The following is a 23,686-nucleotide window of genomic DNA, read 5'->3' on the forward strand; positions in this document are numbered from 1 at the left end:
GCAGAACAGATGAAGGAGCTGGGTATGTTTAGCCTGGTAAAGAGAAGACCGAGAGGAGATATGATAGCCACCTTCAAATACCTGAAGGGCTGTCCCACAGAAGAATGAGAAAGTTTTTCTGCTGCTCCAGGGGGTGTGACCCAAACCAATGGATTCCAATTACAGGAAAGGAAATACCGACTAAACATTAGGAAAGACTTTCTGATAGTAAGAGCTGTTTGACAGTGGGCTGGGCTACTTCTGAAAGTAGCAAACCCTTCTTCACTGGAGGTCTTTAAACAGAAGTTGGACAGCCATCTGTCAGGGATTCTTTAGTTGAGATTCCTGCATTGCAAGGGGTTGAACTAGATGACCCTTTGTGTCCTTTCCAATTCTATGATTCTATTGGATAGTACTAAGTTATAATATTATAACTTCCATTCAACAGGGATGGGAAACCTATTGCTCTCCAACCCGCAACAGTTCAAGCCAGCATAGCTAATGACCTGGGAGCTAGAATCTGGCAACATGTGGAGTGCCATGGACTCTTCACTCCTGACATAGAAGAGTGTGCTGCATATGTGCTGTTTACCACTTTGGATGGGTAGATGCAGTCTTTTTTTGCATGTGTCCACCCATGTCTATTCTGTTTCTGCAAGCCATGGGAAGGCATGTCCACTGAACATAACCCTCCTCCAGTGTGTTGACTCCCTAGATTAACGAGCTGATATATCTAAAGGGGAGTCACCTATAGACTCATGACAGTCTGCTAGCAGCAAAACTGAGGCTGGGAAGAGAATGTTAAAGCTGTAAGTTCTGTTAAACACTGACCCTCACCTCTATCCTATACAGTGGTGCCCCGCAAGACGAATGCCTCGCAAGACAAAAAACTCGCTAGACGAAAGGTTTTTTCATTCGCGATTTGCCTCGCAAGACGAATTCCCCTATGGGCTTGCTTCGCAAGACGAAAACGTCTTGCGACTTTGTTAAACCGTTTAAACCCTGCTTCGCAAGAAGAAAAATTCGCTAGACGGCAAAAATTGCGGAACGAATTAATTTCGTCTTGCGGGGCACCACTGTACCACCACCAGCACCCTCCTTTTGCAGCATGCTTTCTTGAGCAGATATCTATGCTTCCTCTGCAGTGTGCCAGTAATGATCCCCTTGTGGCAATACTTGCTGAAAGGCAGTGGATGGGTTAAGATGATCCTGCAAAAACTGAAGTGTGTAAGGGCATCTTTAGACCAGCTGGATAGATCCTGAAATTCCAGCTGCTTTGATTAGCACTGAACTTCACTGTGATCCCATTCTAGAGGCAAGTGGCTGAAAACCATGAGCTCCCTGCTGCTGAAATTGCTAATGAGCTGCTTGTTTGGCATGGGTCCACCTGCTGGCTAGGGGAAAGGCCTTCAACTGCCAGTAACCAGCTGCCATGATCTCTTGTTAGAAAAGAGCCCACCTATTGGCAAGAATGAAAACTGCAGCTGGGTCTCACCTTTCCTTCCTACTTTCCTTCCCTCTGAGAAATGCAGAGGATCAATTCATTTTAATTCATTTGATCCATTGTAATCCATAATATTTATATAACAGGTTTTTTAAATATATACGTAATTGTTTGCACGTGTTCTATTATATTGCAAGTTGCTCTGGGATGCTGCATAACAAGCTATTCATAAATGAAATTAATATAATGGTAATTAATGATTTATTTAGTGCAGGAACTGCTGCATTCTTCCCTTGGTCACAAAAACTTTTTTTATTATTATTTCCGGAAGATTTATAAACCACTTGATCAAAGAGCTCTTCAGGGGGTATACAAATACAGTCATAGATGAAACACAGCTACAATCCACAAACCATTTTTAAAAACAAACATATAAAACGAAAGATAAAACAAAGCTTAAAACCTATAAACAGAAACCAAACATAAAAACAAAAGCTAAAACCAACATAACTTTTCATAGATTGCCAGGTGAAGCAATGGTTTCCTCAACTGAAACCTGGTTAATCTTGGTTCAGATTAAAACTTTAGGAAATGTACAGAAAAGTCAGCTTTCTTCACTGAAACTTCAAGAGAAACCAGTGGTGTCTTACATAGAATCATAGAATCTTAGAACTGGAAGGGATCCAATGCAGGAATCTCGGCTAAATCATCCATGACAGATGGCCATTCAACCTCTGCTTAAAAACCCCCAAGGAAGGAGAGTCCACCACCTCATGTGCTTGATTGGACTTGTTGGGTGGAAGGCAGTAGATGAAGCCAGAGCCAATGACAGACAGGGCCAGTCTGTCCTCATCCTCCTCCCACCTGAATTCTACAAGGGAAACACTGAGGGGGAAGCCAACAGCTATGGCTGTGAGTTAGAAGGCAGGCAGGTGATAACTGGTTGAGAATAAAGTGAGTCTAGTGGGGCTGTGCTTCACTTGCTGTAATATGGACCAGCCTCCACCAGCCTCAGGAACCATCACAGTCCCAGTTCTGAGCAACAGCGAGGCCACTGGCACCAATGGGGGGAGAGCTAGTCAAGTCCAACATGCCCACATCACGTGCAGAGGGGCAAGAGTGAAGCCTGATTCCTGAACTTCAGAGTAGGGACCTGGTGTTTGAGACCCTCAAACAGGGTCTTCCCTGAGTCTGGCCTCTATGATGAAGCAAATCCTACCCTACCTGTGCCCACTTACCATGCAAAACATACGGAGAGGGGATACCAAAATGTTTGGCTCCAGGCTATTGGGCTGTCTGGTCAAGGCCTTCAGCCATGTAGGATGTAGCACAGTTATAGTGGGAGACCTTTTCCTCATGATCAACTTTTCGGGAGCCATATGCTGAATATGAGCAGCATGAAAGCTAAGTGTGGGTGTGACCAGAAGCAAAAAGTAGCCAAGCTAAGGGAGAAAATGGGCAAAGTATTGGATGTGACATTTATCTGTGTGCATTATGCTATATTGCAGGCACACAAAATTCAGAGGTGTGTACACACACACACACACACACACACACACATCCATCCAGGCAAGCATTACACAATCACAATTCAAGGGCAAACTCCAGCCATGCAGAGACATTCTGGAGGACTTTGAGCAGGGCTGGTGAAAGGTGTGGCCTTAGGAGAGCAGTGTGTTGCATGGGGGAGAGTCCTGAAGGCCAATTAGAGAGTTTTGGAGGGTCACTTTTGAGCCCTGGATCTGAGGCTCTGCACCTCTGACATAAGGCATCCCTTGGAGCTAGGATTCCAGTCAAACTACTTGCTTGTACCCAGTAATCTATCGTTGGCCTTGGAAGTTTTACCTCTGATTCTCTTGCTTCTTCTAGGATCTACAACTTCATTGTAACTCATAACTTTAACCAATTAATTTCAGACTTCTATTTCGTTATACAGTTCTCTTATAATTTGACTTCCCACCTTCCCTTCCATGCTGTTTTTATACCCATCCCTTTTATATACTGCATAATCTCACACTTTTCACCTAATACATATTCCTATATTACATCAAACATTTCTTCTAATATATAGTCCTCTATTTCATTTTTATCATTTCTTCCCATTGCTCAAATTTCAAATCCTACCTGTGATTTCATTTGGTTCTCCTCCTCCTCCTCCTCCTCCTCCTCCAAAAATGGCATCTATAAATTGTCCATTGTGTTGATTTCTTGTTAGCTTAGCCAGATCTGCATAGTCCATTAATTTTAGGAACCATTCTTCTTTTGTTGAACTTCTTTCTTCTTTCCAGTTCTGCACATATAAGATTCTGACTGTTGTTGTTGCATACATAATTTAATCATCTTCTTGAGAGCTCTGACATTCTCTCTGTTGTTTCTTGCTACTTTCCATTAAGAACCAAAACCTGTTTTCTTCCCAGGTGTGCTGTCATTGCTGGCAGGGGTTGGGGGCTGTCTGCTACAATAAGCACATGTACACAACAGCACCATCAAAGCACATGGACAGCCTTGATGATCTGGAAGAGAACTCTTGGGAGAAAGCAAGCTTTTCTTCAGTTTTCTCCAAAAAAGGAAGCTGGTTCAGAACTAAGCTAAGGGATTGCTGTTTACCATGTATTGCAAGGAATACATACACTTTCCAAATGGATCATACAGCACTTGCAATATGCCTCCGAAAGCCAGTTGTTGGGAATCACAAGCAGATATTGTGCTTTTGCACTCAGGTCGTGCTTCTGGGCTTCCCGTGGATATCTAGTTGGTCACTGTGAAAACAGGATACTGCATTAGGTGGGCCTTTGGCCTGATCCTGCAATATTCTCTTTAAGTTCTTATGTGATGTCATTCTAGTTCACCTTTTGCAAGCAATATCAGTCCTTGCCAACAGCTGAAGCACAAACGTAACTCAGAATGTCACCAAATGAAATCTGACTGGGCAAGTGATTCCAGATCAGTCAGCATCTTCAAATGCCTAAAATGTCTCTCCAATTAAGGAGGGTGGTGGTGTGTGTTTTCCGCCCCCACCCCCAATGAAAAAGTAATGGAGATACTAATGTGAAACTTTATGGCACTGCAGGTGACCATTTCCTGGGATCGCCGTGGACCTTCCCCATCGCAGAGGTCTTTGTATCACAGATGGCATTTTACATATAGCAGTAAAATGAAACTTAGAACTTTTGACATATGTGGGTTTTTTATGCTTTTCCTTGTCCTCATGGAAGCCCATTGGGCTTCAAGCGATATCCCATTTTGCATACATCAGCTTAATGTTCAAAGGGAGCAGATGGGATGCCGGCCTGTACTTCTTGCTTCAATTGGTAAAATAGGAAGGGGGAGAACAGAGAGAGAGGAAGCGAGCCTGTAATATTAAAGAGGAGAAAGAGGGAAAAGATGGAGCCTTATTCATAAATGCAATATGCTTTCCTTCCACAGCCAAGCCACATTATAGAATTAGTGCTCTCTTTCTCCCCCAGCATGTTTTTGGAATGACTTGGCAGTCGTCACCTGTTTTTCAGACTCCAATAGCTTTAGGCTCAGGAAATGTCTCCCTTCTGATTTCTTCCAGAGTTACATTTTTAGCATATTTAGTCCTGATTTAAATTGATCCAATTAAATGCTTGGGAGAGCCATGGGGAAAGGAGGACCATATTTATCAAGGAGAGTGCTGCTGCACCCAGGTCCTGCTTGTGAGATTCCCATAGGCATCTGGTTGGCCACTGTAAGAGCAGGATGGTGGACTAGATGAGCCTTTGGTCTGATCCAACAGGGCACTGATTATATCCTCAACTTTATGCTTTATCCATCCTCCATCTTTCTATCCGTTTATAAGATGTAGTCATGTCCACCGACTTAGATAGCTTTAAAAGATGGTTAGACAAATTAATGGAGGATTGTGGCTACTTACTGCCATCACTATGTTCTGCTCCTACTGTCAGAATCAGTATACCTCCAACTACAAGTCACTGGGAATTGCAGGTGGGGAGAATGCAGTTGCATTCATGTCCTGCTTGCAGGCCTCCTATAGGCAACTGCTTGGCTGCTGTGAGAACATGATGTTGGATAGATGGGCCCTTGGCCTGATCCAGTAGGGCCCTTCTTAGGTTTGTAACAAGTGTGCAGAAGGAGTTACTTGGACAACATGATTGGTTTCTACCTATACTCACCTCTGAGTAAATCCCACAGCAGTAAACACCAGTAAATCCCACACCAGTGCACCAGTGTCCAATACCTATGCTGGCCTAGTCAAACCACCATCACCCACTCCACGACCACACAGAAATTCAAGGGAAGGAGCAACGTACAGTGGTACCTTGGGTTACATACGCTTCAGGTTCCAGATGCTTCAGGTTCCAGACTCCACTAACCCAGAAATAGTACCTCGGGTTAAGAACTTTGCTTCAGGATGAGAACAGAAATCATGCTCCGGCGGTGCAGCAGCAGCAGGAGGCCCCATTAGCTAAAGTGGTGCTTCAGGTTAAGAACAGTTTCAGGTTAAGAATGGAGCTCCAGAACGATTTAAGTTCTTAAGCCAAGGTACCACTGTAAAAGTTAGTTAGACACAACCCACTATCTTTTTTATATTCCTTCCAAAACATATTCTAAGAATTTATATATTCGGTTTTATTGTACCAATAAACTTAAGTTTTCAGTGAGTCTTTTTGTATGTTTAGGGGTGCCTTCCCAATGATAGATAGATACATAGATAAGAGTTATTGAATTATATTTCATGCAAGTTTACTTGCTGCCATTTATTTATGGATGGTTCCTGCCTTTTCATCCAATATTTTGCAATTCACAGAGCAACCACCATATTTCGCACCATATTTCTGTCCTTTTTTATTTTATTTTCTGGCACTACCCATCTTAGTTTTCCAAAAACAAAAAAACCACCTACAGGATCTAATTTGTAATTTCATGGTTTCAACAGTTGACCAGCACTGTGATAGCACAGTCTGCTTCCTTTCCTGCTCTGAAGTTTATGGTGATGGGTTTTTTAACACTTCTGAACAGTTAGAATGTTTGGAAACATTCCATAACGCCTTGGCCTGGTCTCAAATGGCTGAGGAGATCTCATTTCAATACACTGAAACTAGAGAACTCCAAGCTAATAGGAAGGTGTCAAAATAAACTTACCCCACATTTTGTCAAGTTTATCTGTTTTGTAGGATAAATTGACAGACATGCTATGAATGGTGATACCAGCAGATTGAGACAATGGATTAACACACTAATAAAAAATAGGAAGGTTTGGGAGGAAAGATTAGCAGTAGAATCTCATTCGTATTGAATTTGATGTGCTGTGCAGTGTGAATTTATAGGTATGCACAGGTTTAGGAGCCCTTTATGGCTGAGGATACACACACACCCATGCATGCACACGAAAGCTCATACCAAGAACTAACTTAGTTGGTCTTTAAGGTGCTACTGGAAGGAATTTTTTTATTTTGACTATGGCAGACCAACACGGCTACCTATCTACTACTGGACCCAGATTATTGTTATACATTGTTAACTGAGTGGTTAGATACCTTTGAAACATGGCCACAATGAATGACTTGTTATTGTTGCATTCTGGTACTTTAGTTTGCTGTGCTTTTTCCACTCTTCATTTCCTCTACTCCCCAATTAAAAACAGTGGAGCCTGGTCCATTAGGGCAACCAGAGTTTAATCCTACCAAGTGCAATGTCAAGTATATTTTTAAAACCTTTCCCTAAAATATCAGAGCCGCTCTCTTTCCTGTCCCACACACCTTTCCATAATCCATCTGACCTTTGAGAGCCTTGGGGGGAGATTTTTGTCAGTCTCCTATTGTCTCTTCACCGGTCAGCAGATCTCAGTCGAAAAGTATTGCTATGACTTAGCAGGTCCCACCCATCTGTCTCCAGTATATATTTGTAGGACTCTTATCCCTAGTTGTGCAGTTTCCCTATTCCTCCTGTTGTCACTATGGCAATGCAGCACATTAGCCAACCTTTCTGGTAGACACAGGAGCCACCAAACATGTTCTGAGCATGCTCCAAGCTGTTTTCTTGAAGGCCACAGCTACACAGTAGCAAAGTTCAGGGCCCAGCTTCCCACACCAACTTTGTTTGATCATATTTCACTATTTGCATGAGTGAGTGCCACTCTCTTATTTTAACTATTCAGTTTGCATAATGGCCCAACTGGCATAGGGATTGCAAGGGAACTAGATCCAGCGGTGTGGTAGCAGTTAGAGTGCCTCACTAGGACCAGGGACTCCAGTGTTGAAGTCCTTACTTAGCATGAAGTTCACTGACCTTGGGCCAGTCACTGCCTCTTCGCTTAACCTCTCTCACAGGGTTGTGGGGATTAAATGAGCAGAGTGGAGAACTATGTACTCCACCTTAAGTTGCTTGGAGAAAATGTTGGGGCAGAAATGTAGCAAGCCTGTCAGTTTTGGTTCTTCACATTTTCACATCAGTTTGCGATTTTTTTAAAAAAAGTTCTTGTGAAAATTCATCAGCTTTTTAGTGCAGATTTCTCAGAATAGACACCTCGTTGTGCGCAATTTCCCCTAATACACACATTAAAAAAAACAAAATAGCCTTCCCTGGCATAATGCATTTTCCTTTGCTCTTTTCTGTGAATATATGCATTTATATGCACACTTTATTCTAGCCTGTGCGTCTTTTCACCACAGGGTTGGGGAGCTGAATTACAAAATTCAGAGAAGTGCAAATTCTGAAGGATGGGTGTCTTTCAGTCCATGTATTCTTTTGGGAAGTGAAAACAAGGAGATGTGTTGAATTTCTCCCTTGTCTCTAAATAGAACACACACACACACACACACACACACACTCCTCTTTGTTTCTGAACTGTCATTGTGTCCAGGACCCCACTACCAAGAAGAAGGTAAAATGGCAGCCAGGTGTTGTTGTTTTTGCTTTGTCTTCCCCTGCCTTCCATTTCTGTTTACCTGTGGCAAGCCCTTGCGACCAATTCTTCTCCAGGCCCATATCCCCAGGAGCAGGTGGTCGAAGGATTTGCTTGAACAGCTAAGTTGTAAAGAGCACAAATATGTGGAATATGTAATCATTTTTTTCCAGACATAAGCAAAACACACACAGAGTGTGCTGCATTCAAATCAATGCACCTTTCCATTCTCACTCCTCAGCAAAACGGGATTGGAAAGAGTCAGGACAAAACCTTGTAACCCTTTCAATACTTTTCCTTCAAAGGCTCAGCAAAAGAATCTCACAGCGGCTATTCCCCTTCTTCCCTGTTCTTACAGAGAAGTTATTTCTGATTTAATTCAGGATTCTGGGACATGACTAAGAGAGGCTGTCTGATAAATATTTTAGAAAAATAAGGCATGTATGGTTAAAAATTAAGGCCCATAGAGAACTCACGCGGCAGAGCAAGGAACCAGGGTAAAGATATATATGGAGATATCTTTCTTATGTGAAAACAGAGCAAACAGGAAGAGGTTTCACTGCAGGTTTTATTTTGCATGGCATTAAATGTGCTCGTTAATTGGGTTCACACAATCAGTGCCACATCTGGTTTAGAGATGGGTGGGCTAATATGAAAGCCACAGCTCTGTAGCAGAGCATGTGATTTGCATGCAGAAGGTCCCAGGTTCCATCTCTGCCATCTCCAGGTAGGGCTGGGTGAGCAGGTCCTTGGGCCACAAGTTTTGCACCCACGGGCCACCTGCAGCCTCAGGGTCACAGATTGCTCACAAAGGAATGCAGGAAGCTGTATTAAGATCCTTGACCCACTTTTACACAGCACTTACTTGAGCAAGCAAACATTCCAGGTAGGGAGAGGGAAGGAGAGAGAGAGGACGTGGGGAAATAGAGAAAGGAAAGGAAGGGGAGTGGTCCCACTAACTTTTAGTTGGCTTCAGCCTCACCCATAATCAGCATGCAGCCCCTGACAGACTATCCTCAAGGGAAGACAGTCACATATAACTCCACCCCTAAAATCCTAGTTTGAGCCACAGCAACTCTTCACAGCCACTGAGCTTTGTGGCTGTGCTGGTCACGTGGGTTACCCGAGAGGCGAGGTCCAAGTCCGGCCCATGGTCAAAGGTGCAACATGGAGGCAGTCCGTAGTAGCTGAAGCTGGGTGCAGGGCAGGGACCCGGGCAAAGTCAGGAACAGGCTTGCAAGCAGGGAGCCAGGGCGGGTCAGGAGCTCAGGCAGGAACTAGCAACCAACAATGTTGCTCCCGCAGCTAGGGACTGGGGCTGGCCAGCTTTTATCTGCCCCAAGGCATAGGGCGGCCCCGATCCTCTGGTGACTCGCCTCTCCTGGCCTGGAGGTGAGCACTCCTCCTGCAGGAACTTAGTTCCCTCCGCCTCTCTGCCCTGAGCCTCTGCAGCTCAGGAGAGGCTGGAGGGTTACCAGACCCAGAGGCAACCTCAGCTTCCTCTGACAGGGCTGAGAGTGGAGCACCTGCAGGCAATGGGTCCTCCATCACCTCAGGAGCCAGAGCAGACTCAGCTGGTGCCTGCAGCTGAGGATCCAGCACAGGTGAAGACCCTTCAGGCTGATGCCCCAGCCCCGGCTCAGCTGGTTCTGGAGGCAGGGAATCCTGTGCAGGCTGGGATCCCTCAGGTTCCGCATCCGAGTCCAAATCCCAGGCCATCACAGTGGCCCTCCCAAACAAGAGGAGGAACTGAGGGTGGGATCCAAACTTCCTAGTCCACAGAGCAACCTCACAAAGCCCCAAAAGAATTGCTGCTTCATGTGGCGAACCAATGAATTGCAGGTGTCAGCCTTCTTGGTGAAGAATCAATGGGACTATAATCACCCATTCAGGCTGATTATAGGATCTTTCTAGCAGGAAGATGTACAAATAGCTTCCTTTCCCAGCTTTGCTGGTGCAGTGAGCTATGCTAGGGCAAAGCAATGCAATGCCGGAAGCTGCCAGGTCTTTGCTCCACCAACCTCAGTACTTACCAGCAGTGGATCACCAGAGGTTTAGACATGAATATATCTGAACCTTAACCTAGAGATGCCATGGATTAGAACCTGGGAACTTCAGCATGCCAGCCATATGATTTGCCACTGAGAGCCTCTCCTAAAAATTAAGCAATGCAGTCCTCATGGTTCTGAATAAAGAACTGAATTAAATAGAAAGACAGGAAACAGCCTTATACAGAGCCAGACCAACACTGGCTTTTCTAGCTCAGGACTTGACAGGCAGCAGGTCTTCAGTGTTTCAGATGGGGGTCACTCCCAGTCCTTACCATAGATGCAGGGACTGAACCTGCAACTTCCGTATGCAAAGCATTTGCTCTCTCCAAGAGCCCCGGTCCTTCCTGTTAATTGTCCTAGGTTCTGCTTTAATGTTCAGTTCTGGTGGGGAAAGCCCTGCTGGCAGATGCTTCCCCAATTGCCTTCCCCCTCCCTCTACTCTTTCCCCCCTCTTTAAACTCCCTTGAATCATTAATCTTTAGCCAACATGGAATTTGTATTCATTATAAATGTGTTGCAGTCAATGCTGATATTAGTGTAAATTTCTGGCTTCAGATTGATTAGTTGCTCTCTGAATATGGAAGTGGCATGTTATGCCTTGCCTTTAATGTGGGCCCCCAGAACCAGCTGGTCTTTACAGGACACCCAAATGGAAATGAGCTTTCTCTTAATACATCAGAAACTAGATTAGATTTCATTGCTGCCAAAAAAATCAAGATTATGGTGTGGGGTGTGGAAAATAGCACACTTCAAAAGAGAGGAAGAGAGAATCAAAATGAAAAGATCAATTCTTAACCATGTCATAGATGTGAATATTGCCCTATCATAATTGGGAAGAGAAGGGTGGTTCTGAATATGCTTTATTTTTAACACCAAGGCAATACTGGAAAGGAAATGCCTCCAGGAACAATCTTGCATGTGTCTTTGCATGGAACTTAAGGTGTCATTTTCCATTTTGCCCTGCATTCATTACATTCCGTGCTGCTTCTGTTTTGCTGCAGTTCATCTTCCACCAAAAAATAAAAATAAAAGTTATTTAGGGTTGCCAAATCTTGAGGAGCAAAAAAAAAAAGAGGACAGCCTGAGCTTCTGCCAGCCTGAGCTGGTGAAAGAGGTACGCGGGCATGTGGGGCTGTGTGGGGGACTCCCTGATTCTGAATGGAGTAACTGTGCCTCTGAAGGACCAGGTCTGTAGCCTGGGAGTCATTTTGGACTCACAGCTGTCCATGGAGGTGCAGGTTAATTCTGTGTCTCGGTGTCTATCAGCTCCATCTGGTGCGATGGCTGAGACTGCCTGTCTGCACACTGTCTTGCCCAGATTATCTCCTGCTTGGACTACTGCAGTGCGCTCTAATTGGGGCTACCTTTGAAGGTCACTCAGGAACCACAACAAATCCAGACTATGGCAGCTAGACTGGTGACTGGGATCAGCTGCTGGGACCATGTAACACCAGTCTTGAAAGACCTACACTGGCTCCCAGTACATTTCCAAACATAATTCAAAATGTTGGTGCTGATCTTTAAAGCCCTAAACGGCCTTGGCCCAGTATACCTGAAAGAGCATCTCCATCCCATCGTTCTGTCCAGACACTGGGGTCCAGCGCCGAGGGCCTTATGGTGGTTCCCACACTGTGAGGTTACAGGGAACCAGGCAGAGGGCCTTCTTGGTGGTGGCGCCCACCCTGTGGAGTGCCCTCCCATCAGATGTCAAAGAGATGAGTTACTTTATTACCTTAAGGAGACATCTGAAGACATGTCCCCCATTTTGCAGTTGGAAGACCTCACCAGTCTGCACACACTCTCCTGCCCTTGATTCCCTTTGCCTGTGATCATGCCTCTTGCTTGCTTGGACAAAGGCAGGTGCTTGACTTTTGCATGGCTTGGCTATAGCCTTCTGTGCAAAGATATGAGCCACATCCCTGTTACATCAATTTTTTTGGCTCTGCCTCCATCTACCACTAGCATGTGCTCACCTTGAAAGGTTATCCATGAGCAAATGCTGCTTCCCAGCCTTCACATGGTGAGTTTGTGACACAGGCCAAATAAAAACTTCCCAACTCATAGCACAATCTTTGAGCTCCAGGTGTGGAACCTCAGGCCTAAGAGCCAAATACAGCCCTCCAAGCCTTTGTCCTTGACCTCTGAGATTCTCCCTAGGACACACCCTCCTGGAGTGTTTTTGCTTAAATTGTGATGATGCCTCTTTTGCTTGTCTTGAGGGAGGGTGGGGCTGTGGGTTAAACCACAGAGCCTAGGACTTGCTGATCAGAAGGTCAGCAGTTCGAATCCCCGCGACAGGGTGAGCTCCCATTGTTCGGTCCCTGCTCCTGCCCACCTATAATAATAATAATAATAATTTATTATTTATACCCCGCCCATCTGGCTGGGTGTCCCCAGCCACTCTGGGCGGCTTCCATAAAAACCAAAAATACAGTAAAATATCACACGTTAAAAACTTCCCTGAACAGGGCTGCCTTAAGATGTCTTCTGAATGTCAGGTAGTTGTTTATCGTTTTGACATCTGCTGGAAGGGCGTTCCACAGGGTGGGCGCCACTACCGAGAAGGCCCTCTGCCTGGTTCCCTGTAGCTTTGCTTCTCGCAATGAGGGAACCGCCAGAAGGCCCTCGGCGCTGGACCTCAGCGTCTGGGCAGAATGATGGGGGTGGAGACACTCCTTCAGGTATACTGGACCGAGGCCGTTTAGGGCTTTAAAGGTCAGCACCAACACTTTGAATTGTGCTCGGAAACGTACTGGGAGCCAATGTAGGTCTTTCAAGACCGGTGTTATATGGTCTCGGCGGCCGCCCCCAGTCACCAGTCTAGCTGCCGCATTCTGGATTAGTTGTAGTTTCCGAGTCACCTTCAAAGGTAGCCCCACGTAGAGTGCATTGCAGTAGTCCAAGCGGGAGATAACCAGAGCATGCACCACTCTGGCGAGACAGTCCGCAGGCAGATAGGGTCTCAGCCTACGTACCAGATGGAGCTGGTAAATAGCTGCCCTGGATACAGATTTAACCTGTGCCTCCATGGACAGCTGTGAGTCCAAAATGACTCCCAGGCTGCGCACCTGGTCCTTCAGGGGCACAGTTACCCCATTCAGGACCAGGGAATTCTCCACACCTGCCCGCCTCCTGTCCCCCAAAAATAGTGCTTCTGTCTTGTCAGGATTCAACCTCAATCTGTTAGCCGCTGTCAGAGCTGCTTGAAGATCCTAGCTCACAGAGGATCACGCTAGCCAGCGGTCATTAAGTAAAAGTCTTTATTGAATTACAGTTTCCATTCTCACGCTGCTGCGCGCAACTCTACGCCTAGTAGCTAGGTCGGCGAAGCTCCGTCTGAGTCTCCGCCCTGTGTGCACCAACTTAATATCCTAGCCTTGCTCCACCTTTTCCTCCTGACTGTCCTCCTCTGGGTCCCTCTACCCCCCGGGGCTTCTTCCTTCCGGGATTCTTCTGACGCTGACCCAGACCCTCCTGCCTCCTTGCGCCGGGCTTTAGGACCTGGCTCTCTTTCGGGGCTGCTTACTGCGCCGCCTTCCTCTGCATTTGAACTTGGCGCGCGCGCCCAACCTTCCACTTTCCTCTCAACCGTTTCTTCGCTCCCCGATGGAGGTGTGGCCATCCCCGACTCATGTCCTCCCTCCTGTGGAGGTGTGGCCACTCCTGACTCATGTCCTCCCTCCTGTGGTGAGCTGCCAGCGCTTCCCCCCTGGCTCCCTTCCTCTTCCCTGCTTCCTGGCGGTGACGCTGGTCCCGATTTCCAGCTGCTCCCCCCCTGAGTCCTCTCTGGCTCTGTCTTCCTGGGGTGCCCCCCTTGACTCCCCCCTTGCCCTCGCCACTGGTGCTCCTTTCTGTGAATCCTCTGATTCACTGGAAAGACTAGGAGATCTCGGGTCGTCGTCGTCACTCATCTTTTCTTCTGCCTCCTCCCCTTCGCTCTCTGTTTCCTCCCTTGCCCGTGCTTCTGCTCCTAAACCCCTGACATCCATCCCCCCCTCGAAGCCCCCCATTCCCCCCTCCCCTCCTTCCGGTGCTGGAGCTGGGGGCTGCTGTTGCAAAGGGACGAACGTCGGGTATCGGTCGCTTCCCGTGGCAGGCCTCCATCTGAAGTCTCCCGGGTCTTCCTCCCCGCTCTCGTCGACGACAGTCACCTCCGCTTCCATCTCTGTGCCGCCGTGCTCGAAACCAGGGTCGTCCCCGAAAACGTCCATGTCCGTCTCTCCCTCACTTCCTCCTGTCGGTGTTGCTCGTCCTGGGCCTTCCAGCCACCGTCTGCGCCACTGCTCCTCTGGCCTATCGTCCCACCAATACGAGGGTTCTGATGCAGATCCCGAGGGTGACCCCTCCGGGGAACGGACGTCTTGTGTCGGGTCCTCGTCCGAGTCGAACCCCCGGAAAGTGCTGGCCGAAAGTGTGGGCGTGAAAAGCCAGTCGTCAAAATATTCTGCTGGCATAGGTCTATGGGGAAAGAGGGCATGAAACTCGTCTTTGAGGAGAGGTTCGTCCAAGGCGTAGCCCGGCACCCAGCTGTTCGCACTGGCCGGGGTGCCCTCCTTGGCGAGAAAGTATTCTACCCCCTCTTCCCCCCATCTGGAGTCCAAAATCTCAGTGACTTCGTTGATGCGCTCCTTCTGTGCCACTTCCGCGTGCCCTGTTCTGTCTCTGACCGGACTCGGCGCTGTTCCGGGTTCCTGGAACCTGTGCGGTGCCTTGTAGGGAGTGAGCACCGATCTGTGGAATACCGGATGCATTCTGGAACCCTCCGGAAGTGCCAGTCTGAAAGCTACCGGGTTGACCTGCTCTTCGACTTGGTAGGGCCCCAGTTGCTTATGCCCTAGTTTCTTCTTGGCCAACGACCTGGCCGGCACTGCGTGGGCTGCTAACCAAACCCAGTCTCCCACGTGGAGCTCTTCTCCAACCCTTCTGTGCTTGTCTGCTTGTACCTTGTATGCGTGCTTGGCCAGCTCCAGGTGGCGCCTCAGCTGATCGTGGACCTCCTGCAGCTCCGACGCGAACGCATCTGCTGTCTGCGGCTCCCCCTCCCCCATTCTTTCCAGTCCCGGGAAGGTTCTGGGGTGCCTCCCGTTGTTGGCGAAGAACGGCGTGACCCCCGTGGACACGTGCTTCGTGTTGTTGTAGGCGAACTCGGCAAGCGGTAGGTAATCCACCCACGTCGCAGGCTGTTGATTTGCATAACATCTCAGGTACTGCTGCATGATGGCATTGACCCGCTCCGCTTGCCCGTTGGTCTGCGGGTGTCTCGCCGACGCCAGGTTGATCTTGACGTTCAGGAAGCCCATCAGCTTCTGCCAGAAATTCGAGATGAACTGCCGCCCCCGGTCGGACAGAATAGACCGTGGCAGACCATGAACCTTGAACACGTGGTCTATGAACAGTTTGGCGGTTTGCTCCGCCGTGGCCACCTTCGCACACGGAATGAAATGCGCCATCTTGGAAAACAGGTCCACCACCACCAGCACTGCCGTCTTGCCCCTTGAGCTGGGCAGATCCGTGACAAAGTCCAGAGCCACCCTTTCCCAAGGTTCGACCGGAGTTTGCAGCGGTTCCAACAGTCCGGCCGGCGGTTTGTGCACTGGTTTGGCCCTCTGGCAGGTGTCGCACCTCGCCACGTAGTCTGCGACCTCCCCTCTCATTCCAGGCCACCAGAAATCCCTGGCTACTAATTCCACCGTCTTCTCCTTGCCAAAGTGCCCGGCCGTGGGCGCGTCGTGCAGCTGCTGCAGCACCTTGGCTCGAAGTTCGTCTCCCGGCACGTAGATGGCCCCTTTTCGGATGAGCAATCCATCTCGTAGCCGGAAACCGTCGGCCGCTGCCTTGCCCCTTTGCACCTCTGCCATCTTTGCTTGTGCGAAGGAGTCCTCCTGCAACGCACGTCGCACCGCCTCTAGGTCCACGGTCGCCGCGGCACACTCCCACACTGCTGGTGCGAAGATGTGCATGGCGGCCGCTGGCGTTGCGTCCTCCAGATACTGTGGCTTACGGGAGAGAGCGTCTGCCATGATGTTGGTGTCCCCCGGGACATACTCTATTCGGAAGTCGAAGTTTGCAAAGAACTCAGCCCAACGTATCTGCCTCTGGTTCAGGAACTGTGCCGTGCGCCAGTGCTCTAGATTCTTGTGGTCCGTGCAAACCTGCACCGTGTGCTTGGCGCCGATCAGAAAGTGCCTCCACGCCTTGAACGCTGCGTGAATGGCCAGCAACTCCCTGTCCCAGATGGTGTAGTTCTGTTCGGACTTGCTGAGCTTCCTGGAGTAAAACGCTCCCGGTCGCCACACCCCCTGCGGGTCTTTCTGCAACAGGACCGCCCCCACGGCTCTGTCCGAGGCGTCTGTCTCCACCCTCATCGGCTTGCTGGGGTTGACATGAAGCAGCTGCTCTTCCGACGCGAAGAGACGCTTGAGTGCCTGAAAGGACTGCTCCGCCTGCGCTGTCCAAACAAACTTCTTCTTCTTGGAGCTAAGCGTGTCAGTGATGGCCGCTGTCTGCATCGCGAAGCCCTTGATAAACTTGCGATAGAAGTTCGCAAAGCCGACAAACCGTTGGACCTCCTTCCGGTTGCGCGGACTCTTCCAATCCAACACCGCTCGAACCTTGGCGCTGTCCATGGCGAGCCCCTTGTCAGACAGCTTGTAGCCCAGAAAATCCACCTCCGGCACGTCAAATTGGCACTTCTCCAGCTTGGCGTAGAGCCTATGTTGCTTTAGCCTGCTCAGCACTTCCTTGACGTGTCCGTCATGCTCCTGCTGCGACTCCGAAAAGATCAGGATGTCATCTAAGAAACAGACGCACGTCTTGTAGAGAAGTCCCGCCAACACGTGATGCATAAACGCTTGAAAAACGTGGGAGCCATTTTGCAATCCAAAAGGCATAACTCTATATTCGTAGGTCCCCAGTGGCGTGAACATGGCTGTCTTCCACTCATCTCCTTCCCGCATGCGAATGAGGTTGTACGCCCCCCGCAGGTCCAACTTGGTGAACACTCTGCCCTTCCGTACCTTTGCGAGGAGGTCGTCAATACGGGGCATGGGGAAGTCCGATGGCCTAGTCAGACTGTTCAAAATCCTGTAATCCACTACCAGTCTTTTCTGGGGCGTGTCCCGCTTCTTAACAAAGAATACGGGACTGCCCCCCACTGCCCTGGACTCCCGGATGAAGCCGCGTTGCAAATTATGGTCAATGAACTCTTTGAGTTCCTGCAGTTCGTCCTCTGACATGGAATACAGTTTCCCTTTAGGCAGCGCCGCCCCCGGCAGCAGGTCAATTTTGCAGTCATATGGTCTGTGAGGGGGTAGCCTGTCTGCCTCCTTCTCGCAGAAAACTTCCAAAAATTCAGCGTACTTGTGTGGAATCGCTTGCAGCGTGCCTAGCAGCAGCTGTGACTCCTCTTCCTCTCCTTCCTGCCTGGGCACGATGCAGTGTTCAGCACAAAAGGAAGAGCCGAAGGTCAGCTGCCTCTGGTACCAAGCCATCGCTGGGCTGTGCTTGTCCAGCCAACTCATGCCCAATACAATGGGCGTGTCAGATAGTCGAGTGACGTTGAAGCTGATGATTTCTCTGTGATTCCCAAGTCGCATCACCATCGGTGGCGTCTGCTTCACCACTTGCCCCCCGAGCAGCTCCCTGCCATCCACCGTGACAACCTGCAGGGGCAGTGTGGCCGGCAGCAACTGCACAGCGTGCCTGTCGACAAAGTCCTGCCCTATAAAGTCCGCATTGCTGCCTGAGTCAATGGTGATTGGCACGTCCATGGTGATTCCATTGGGCAGTTGGAGAGACGCTGTGAGCCTCACTACTGGTTTGGGCGGGAGGGGGTTCACGGGCTGTAAAATCGCTGGGGACTGCGTCACTAACACGTCTGGCTGGGCCCCAGTGCCTCTTCCTCCAGCCAGACAGCCTCGTTTCCCTGCTGTGGTCCTCCTTGCTGTGTTGCTGCAGTCACCATTGCTGAGGCTGCAGTGAGCTTGTGGGGCCTCTGGGGACACTCTTTCGCCATATGCCCTGGCTCCTCACAGACGTAACACTTCCTGTTCCCTCTAGGAGGCTTCGCTTTCACTGCTGCTGGTGCTAGGGCTCTGGTTGCTGACTGAGCCCTTGCACCTCCCACCTCCATAGGTTCGGCTCCTCCTCCTGGCGGAGGCGTGGATTGCGCCCGCGCTGCTTCCCTGGGAAAGAAGGAGGGGCCCCCGGCTGGTTCGCGCCCTCCACGCCCTTCGTCCCTGTTCCACGGACGTCCTTCCAGCCTCACCCCCACTGCCAGTGCCCTCTGAACGACCTCCTGGGTGGTTCGGGGTCTCTCCCCCCTGGCGATCTCATCTTTAATCGAGTTATGCAGCCCCTCCCAAAAGAGGTCTCTTACAGGAGCCGAATCTCTGTCCCATTCCAGGGCACTGACCAAGGCGAAAAAGCGGGCATGGTACTGCCTGACGCTGGCCCTCCCTTGTCTCAGCCCATGCACCTCCTTCCGTGCAAGATCCACGTCAATACTTGATAAAAAACACCCATCCATTGCTTTAATAAAGGCATCTGCATTCTGTAGCGCCGGATCCTTATCTCTCCATAAATTGCGTAGCCATGCTCTCGCATCCCCATGCAGATGGGACATGATGAACCCCACTCTCTCTTGTTCATCTCTAAAGTCTTTATGCAGCAGTTGCAGTGCGCACAGTACGTCGGCTCTAAAGTTGGGATACTGTTGCAGGTTCCCATCGAAGTGAGAGACCAGCCCGCCTGTCCGTCTCGCCAACCCAATGCCCTCCTGCCGGGGTGTCTGCTTTGTCAGCACGTCTAACCTGACCTGGAGATCCCTGCAGGCTGCGGCTGCTTCCTCCTCCCTCTTCCTGGATGCTAGAGCCTCGGCGTTCAGTTGTGCCACCGCGTTTCTGAGTTCCTCTATCTGCTGCTCAGCCGTCATGTCGTCTGCCGTTCGTGAGCTTGCTAGTAGGCACCTGTGTCTCTCCCCTCCTCGAGGCTGTAGATGCCCACAAGTAGAGACGGAGCTTACTGTCAGAGCTGCTTGAAGATCCTAGCTCACAGAGGATCACGCTAGCCAGCGGTCATTAAGTAAAAGTCTTTATTGAATTACAGTTTCCATTCTCACGCTGCTGCGCGCAACTCTACGCCTAGTAGCTAGGTCGGCGAAGCTCCGTCTGAGTCTCCGCCCTGTGTGCACCAACTTAATATCCTAGCCTTGCTCCACCTTTTCCTCCTGACTGTCCTCCTCTGGGTCCCTCTACCCCCCGGGGCTTCTTCCTTCCGGGATTCTTCTGACGCTGACCCAGACCCTCCTGCCTCCTTGCGCCGGGCTTTAGGACCTGGCTCTCTTTCGGGGCTGCTTACTGCGCCGCCTTCCTCTGCATTTGAACTTGGCGCGCGCGCCCAACCTTCCACTTTCCTCTCAACCGTTTCTTCGCTCCCCGATGGAGGTGTGGCCATCCCCGACTCATGTCCTCCCTCCTGTGGAGGTGTGGCCACTCCTGACTCATGTCCTCCCTCCTGTGGTGAGCTGCCAGCGCTTCCCCCCTGGCTCCCTTCCTCTTCCCTGCTTCCTGGCGGTGACGCTGGTCCCGATTTCCAGCTGCTCCCCCCTGAGTCCTCTCTGGCTCTGTCTTCCTGGGGTGCCCCCCTTGACTCCCCCCTTGCCCTCGCCACTGGTGCTCCTTTCTGTGAATCCTCTGATTCACTGGAAAGACTAGGAGATCTCGGGTCGTCGTCGTCACTCATCTTTTCTTCTGCCTCCTCCCCTTCGCTCTCTGTTTCCTCCCTTGCCCGTGCTTCTGCTCCTAAACCCCTGACAGCCGCCATCCATCTTCCAACCGCTTCCAGACACTCACGCAGGACCTTCACCGCCTTCACTGGTTCTGATTTAAAAGAGAGGTAGAGCTGGGTATCATCCGCATACTGATGAACACCCAGCCCAAACCTCCTGATGATCTCTCCCAGCGGCTGCATGTAAATGTTGAAAAGCATGGGGGAGAGGACAGAACCCTGAGGCACCCCACAAGTGAGAGCCCAGGGGTCTGAACACTCATCCCCCACCACCACTTTCTGAACACCGCCCAGGAGGAAGGAGCGGAACCACTGTATAACAGTGCCCCCAGCTCCCAGCCCCTCAAGACGGTCCAGAAGGATGCTATGGTCGATGGTATCAAACGCCGCTGAGAGATCCAGCAGAACTAGGAAACAGCTCTCACCTTTGTCCCTAGCCCGCCGGAGATCATCAACCAGTGCGACCAAGGCAGTTTCAGTCCCATGATGAGGCCTGAATCCCGACTGGAAGGGATCCAAATGGTCCGCTTCTTCCAGGCGTGCCTGGAGTTGTTCGGCAACCGCTCGCTCAATCACCTTGCCCAGGAATGGAAGATTTGAGACTGGGCGATAGTTGGCCATCGTGGCCGCATCTAAAGATGGTTTTTTAAGAAGCGGTTTAATAACCGCCTCTTTCAGCGGGTCTGGGAAGGCTCCCTCACGGAGGGAAGCATTCACCACCCCACGAAGCCCATCGCCCAGTCCTTCCCGGCTAGCTTTTATAAGCCAGGATGGGCAAGGATCCAGGAGACAGGTGGTTGGTTTCACTCGTCCAAGTAGCCTGTCCACATCCTCGGAGGTAACAGATTGGAATTGATCCCACTCAACTTGACTAGACAGAACTCTAGCACTCTCCCGCCCCGGTCCTGCTCCCACGGTGGAGTCTACTTCTTCCCGAATCTGAGCGATTTTATCTGCAAAAAACTTTGCAAAATCATTGCAGGAGAACATGTGGCCCGTACTGGGCCCCGATGTTGCAGGTGGTTCCGCTAAATTGTGAACCACCTGGAAAAGTCTCCTGCTGCTGTTTTCTGCAGATGCAATAGAGGCGGTGAAGAAATTCTTCTTCACCGTCGCTATCGCCACTTGGTAGGCTCGACGTTGAGCTCTAACCTGTGTCCGGTCAGATTCGGAATGAGTTATCCGCCACCGGCGCTCTAGCCGTCTCAACGATTGTTTCATTGCCCTCAGATCCGTGGAAAACCACGGGGCTGTCCGGGCTCCATGCAATCGGAGAGGGCGCTTCGGAGCCAAACAGTCAATAGCCCTGGTTAACTCCACATTCCAGCGGGCCACCAGGGAATCAGCTGAAAGGCCATGAACATGGGATAAAGCATCCCCTACCACTCTCTGGAAACCATTTGGATCCATTAAGTGGCGGGGGCGGACCATCCGAATTGGTCCCACCTCCCTGCAGAGGGGATGGGTCGCAGAGAAGTCCAGTTGCACCAGGAAGTGATCTGACCATGGCACTTCTTTCGTTTCGCTTTTACTTAGTGTCAGATCACCAACATCCATAGAGGTAAACACCAGGTCCAAGGCATGTCCACGGCTATGGGTTGGGCCAGACTTATTCAGGGACAGCCCCATGGATGCCATGCTTTCCACGAAGTCCCGAGCGGCCCCTTGTAAGGTCGTGTCGGCATGGATGTTAAAATCCCCTAGGACGACCAAGCTAGGTGTCTCCAGGAGAACATCTGCCACGACCTGAAGCAGCTCGGGCAGGGAATCCTTGGTGCAGCGGGGAGGTCGGTACACCAAAAGGAATCCTGTACTGCCCCTATTGCCCAACTTCCAGAACATGCACTCAGAAAACTGGGTCTTCCCAATAGGACGCCTGGTGCAAACTAATGACTTCCTAAAAATCACTGCAACCCCCCCTCCCCGCCCACATGACCTGGGTTGCTGTGCGTAAGAGAAACCTGGTGGACAAGCAGCGGCAAGGACAGGCCCATCTGCTTCATCCAACCAAGTCTCTGTTACACATGCCAGGTCAAGTCCTCCATCCACGATCACGTCATGGATGGCAGTGGTCTTATGAATCATTGACCTGGCATTGCACAGCAGCACCTTCAGGTCATGTGGGTATCCCTTGCTGATTCTAGTATCCATCCGGTCAGGACCAGACCCGGAGGCAGGAATAGTCCTCAGACAACGACTAAACCTGCCTCCTCTGTAATGACATGGTCTGGTCTTAGCGTAACTCCTCCTCCTACCCGTGATCACCGAGATCAGTTGTCCCAGTGCATCCCCCCCTGTGGAACATGCCCCAGCCATTTTGTGGGCTGGGGCCCACTCCCCGGCAGCCCTGACCCCTCCCCCTAAGAACAAAATAACACCTTAAACAAACAAACAAACCCAATAAAACAATACAAACAAAAAAAAATTGTAAAAATTACAAAAAAACATCAAAATAAAAAATAATAATAATTCCCCAAACCCAACCAAACATCCATCCCACCCCTACCCCCCACATACAAAAGGTCCAAAGAAAATTTTTAAAAACATTTTAAAAAAACACCTAGCAGTTCAAAAGCACAAAGTGCAAGTAGAAAAATAGGTACCGCTCTGGTGGGAAGGTAAACAGCGTTTCTGTGCGCTGCTCTGGTTCGCCAGAAGCGGCTTAGTCATGCTGGCCACATGACCCAGAAGCTGTATGCCGGCTCCCTCGGCCAGTAAAGCGAGATGAGCGCCGCAACCCCAGAGTCGGCCACAAATGGACCTAATGGTCAGGGGTCCCTTTACCTTTACCTTTAGGGAGGTTAGAGGGGAGGGGTGCGTGTGTAGAAACCTCTGGTGTTCACGTGGGTGGGATGTAACAATGTCACATGCAATGCTTAGCCCACTTTTGCATCTGGCCCTGCCCACCACTGGTATGCAGTCCCCAGAAGGGGACTCTGTGCTTCACAGAGTGTAGCTCTTAGGCTGCAAAGATTTCCTGCCTCTGTCTTAGTTCCTTTGTACACAGAGATGCAGAAGTCAAGGGGCAATTGAAGCACTTCAGGGCCAACTTTCCTGCATCCATCATGCTTTGGAAGGAAGGGGGAACCGACATCTGCTAGGTTGCAATTTCAAGTCTATACAGATCTGCAGAGGTGTTGCTTAAGGTGTCCAAAAGCCCATTCTCAGTAGTTATCTCTCCTCCGCTGCAGAAGGAACTTTTCAATTTTCGGTTCTGTTAATACAAAAACCTAGTGTGTCCTGAACAAGCCATGCGTGCATGAATTATTATTGATCCCCACACACACATACACATACATACCCCTTGCTGAGACTTCTTCTACAAGTACAAATGCTGTAAGCATAAAAGAAAAGGTAACATCCTCTCAAAACCATCTTATACAATTGGGAATTAGTTCCATTCTTCTGTGGCCAAATTGAAGGATATGGCTATGATATCTTGTTAATCCTTTCGTGAGGAGCATTACAAAAAAAATGAGTTGGTTTGTATGGAGATTTTTGGCACAGCAGCCCTCACTAGTAAAAAGGTAATTAAGA

The sequence above is a fragment of the Podarcis liolepis genome (genome assembly GCF_965112155.1).
Source record: "Podarcis liolepis genome assembly, chromosome: Z".
NCBI lineage: Eukaryota > Metazoa > Chordata > Lepidosauria > Squamata > Lacertidae > Podarcis > Podarcis liolepis.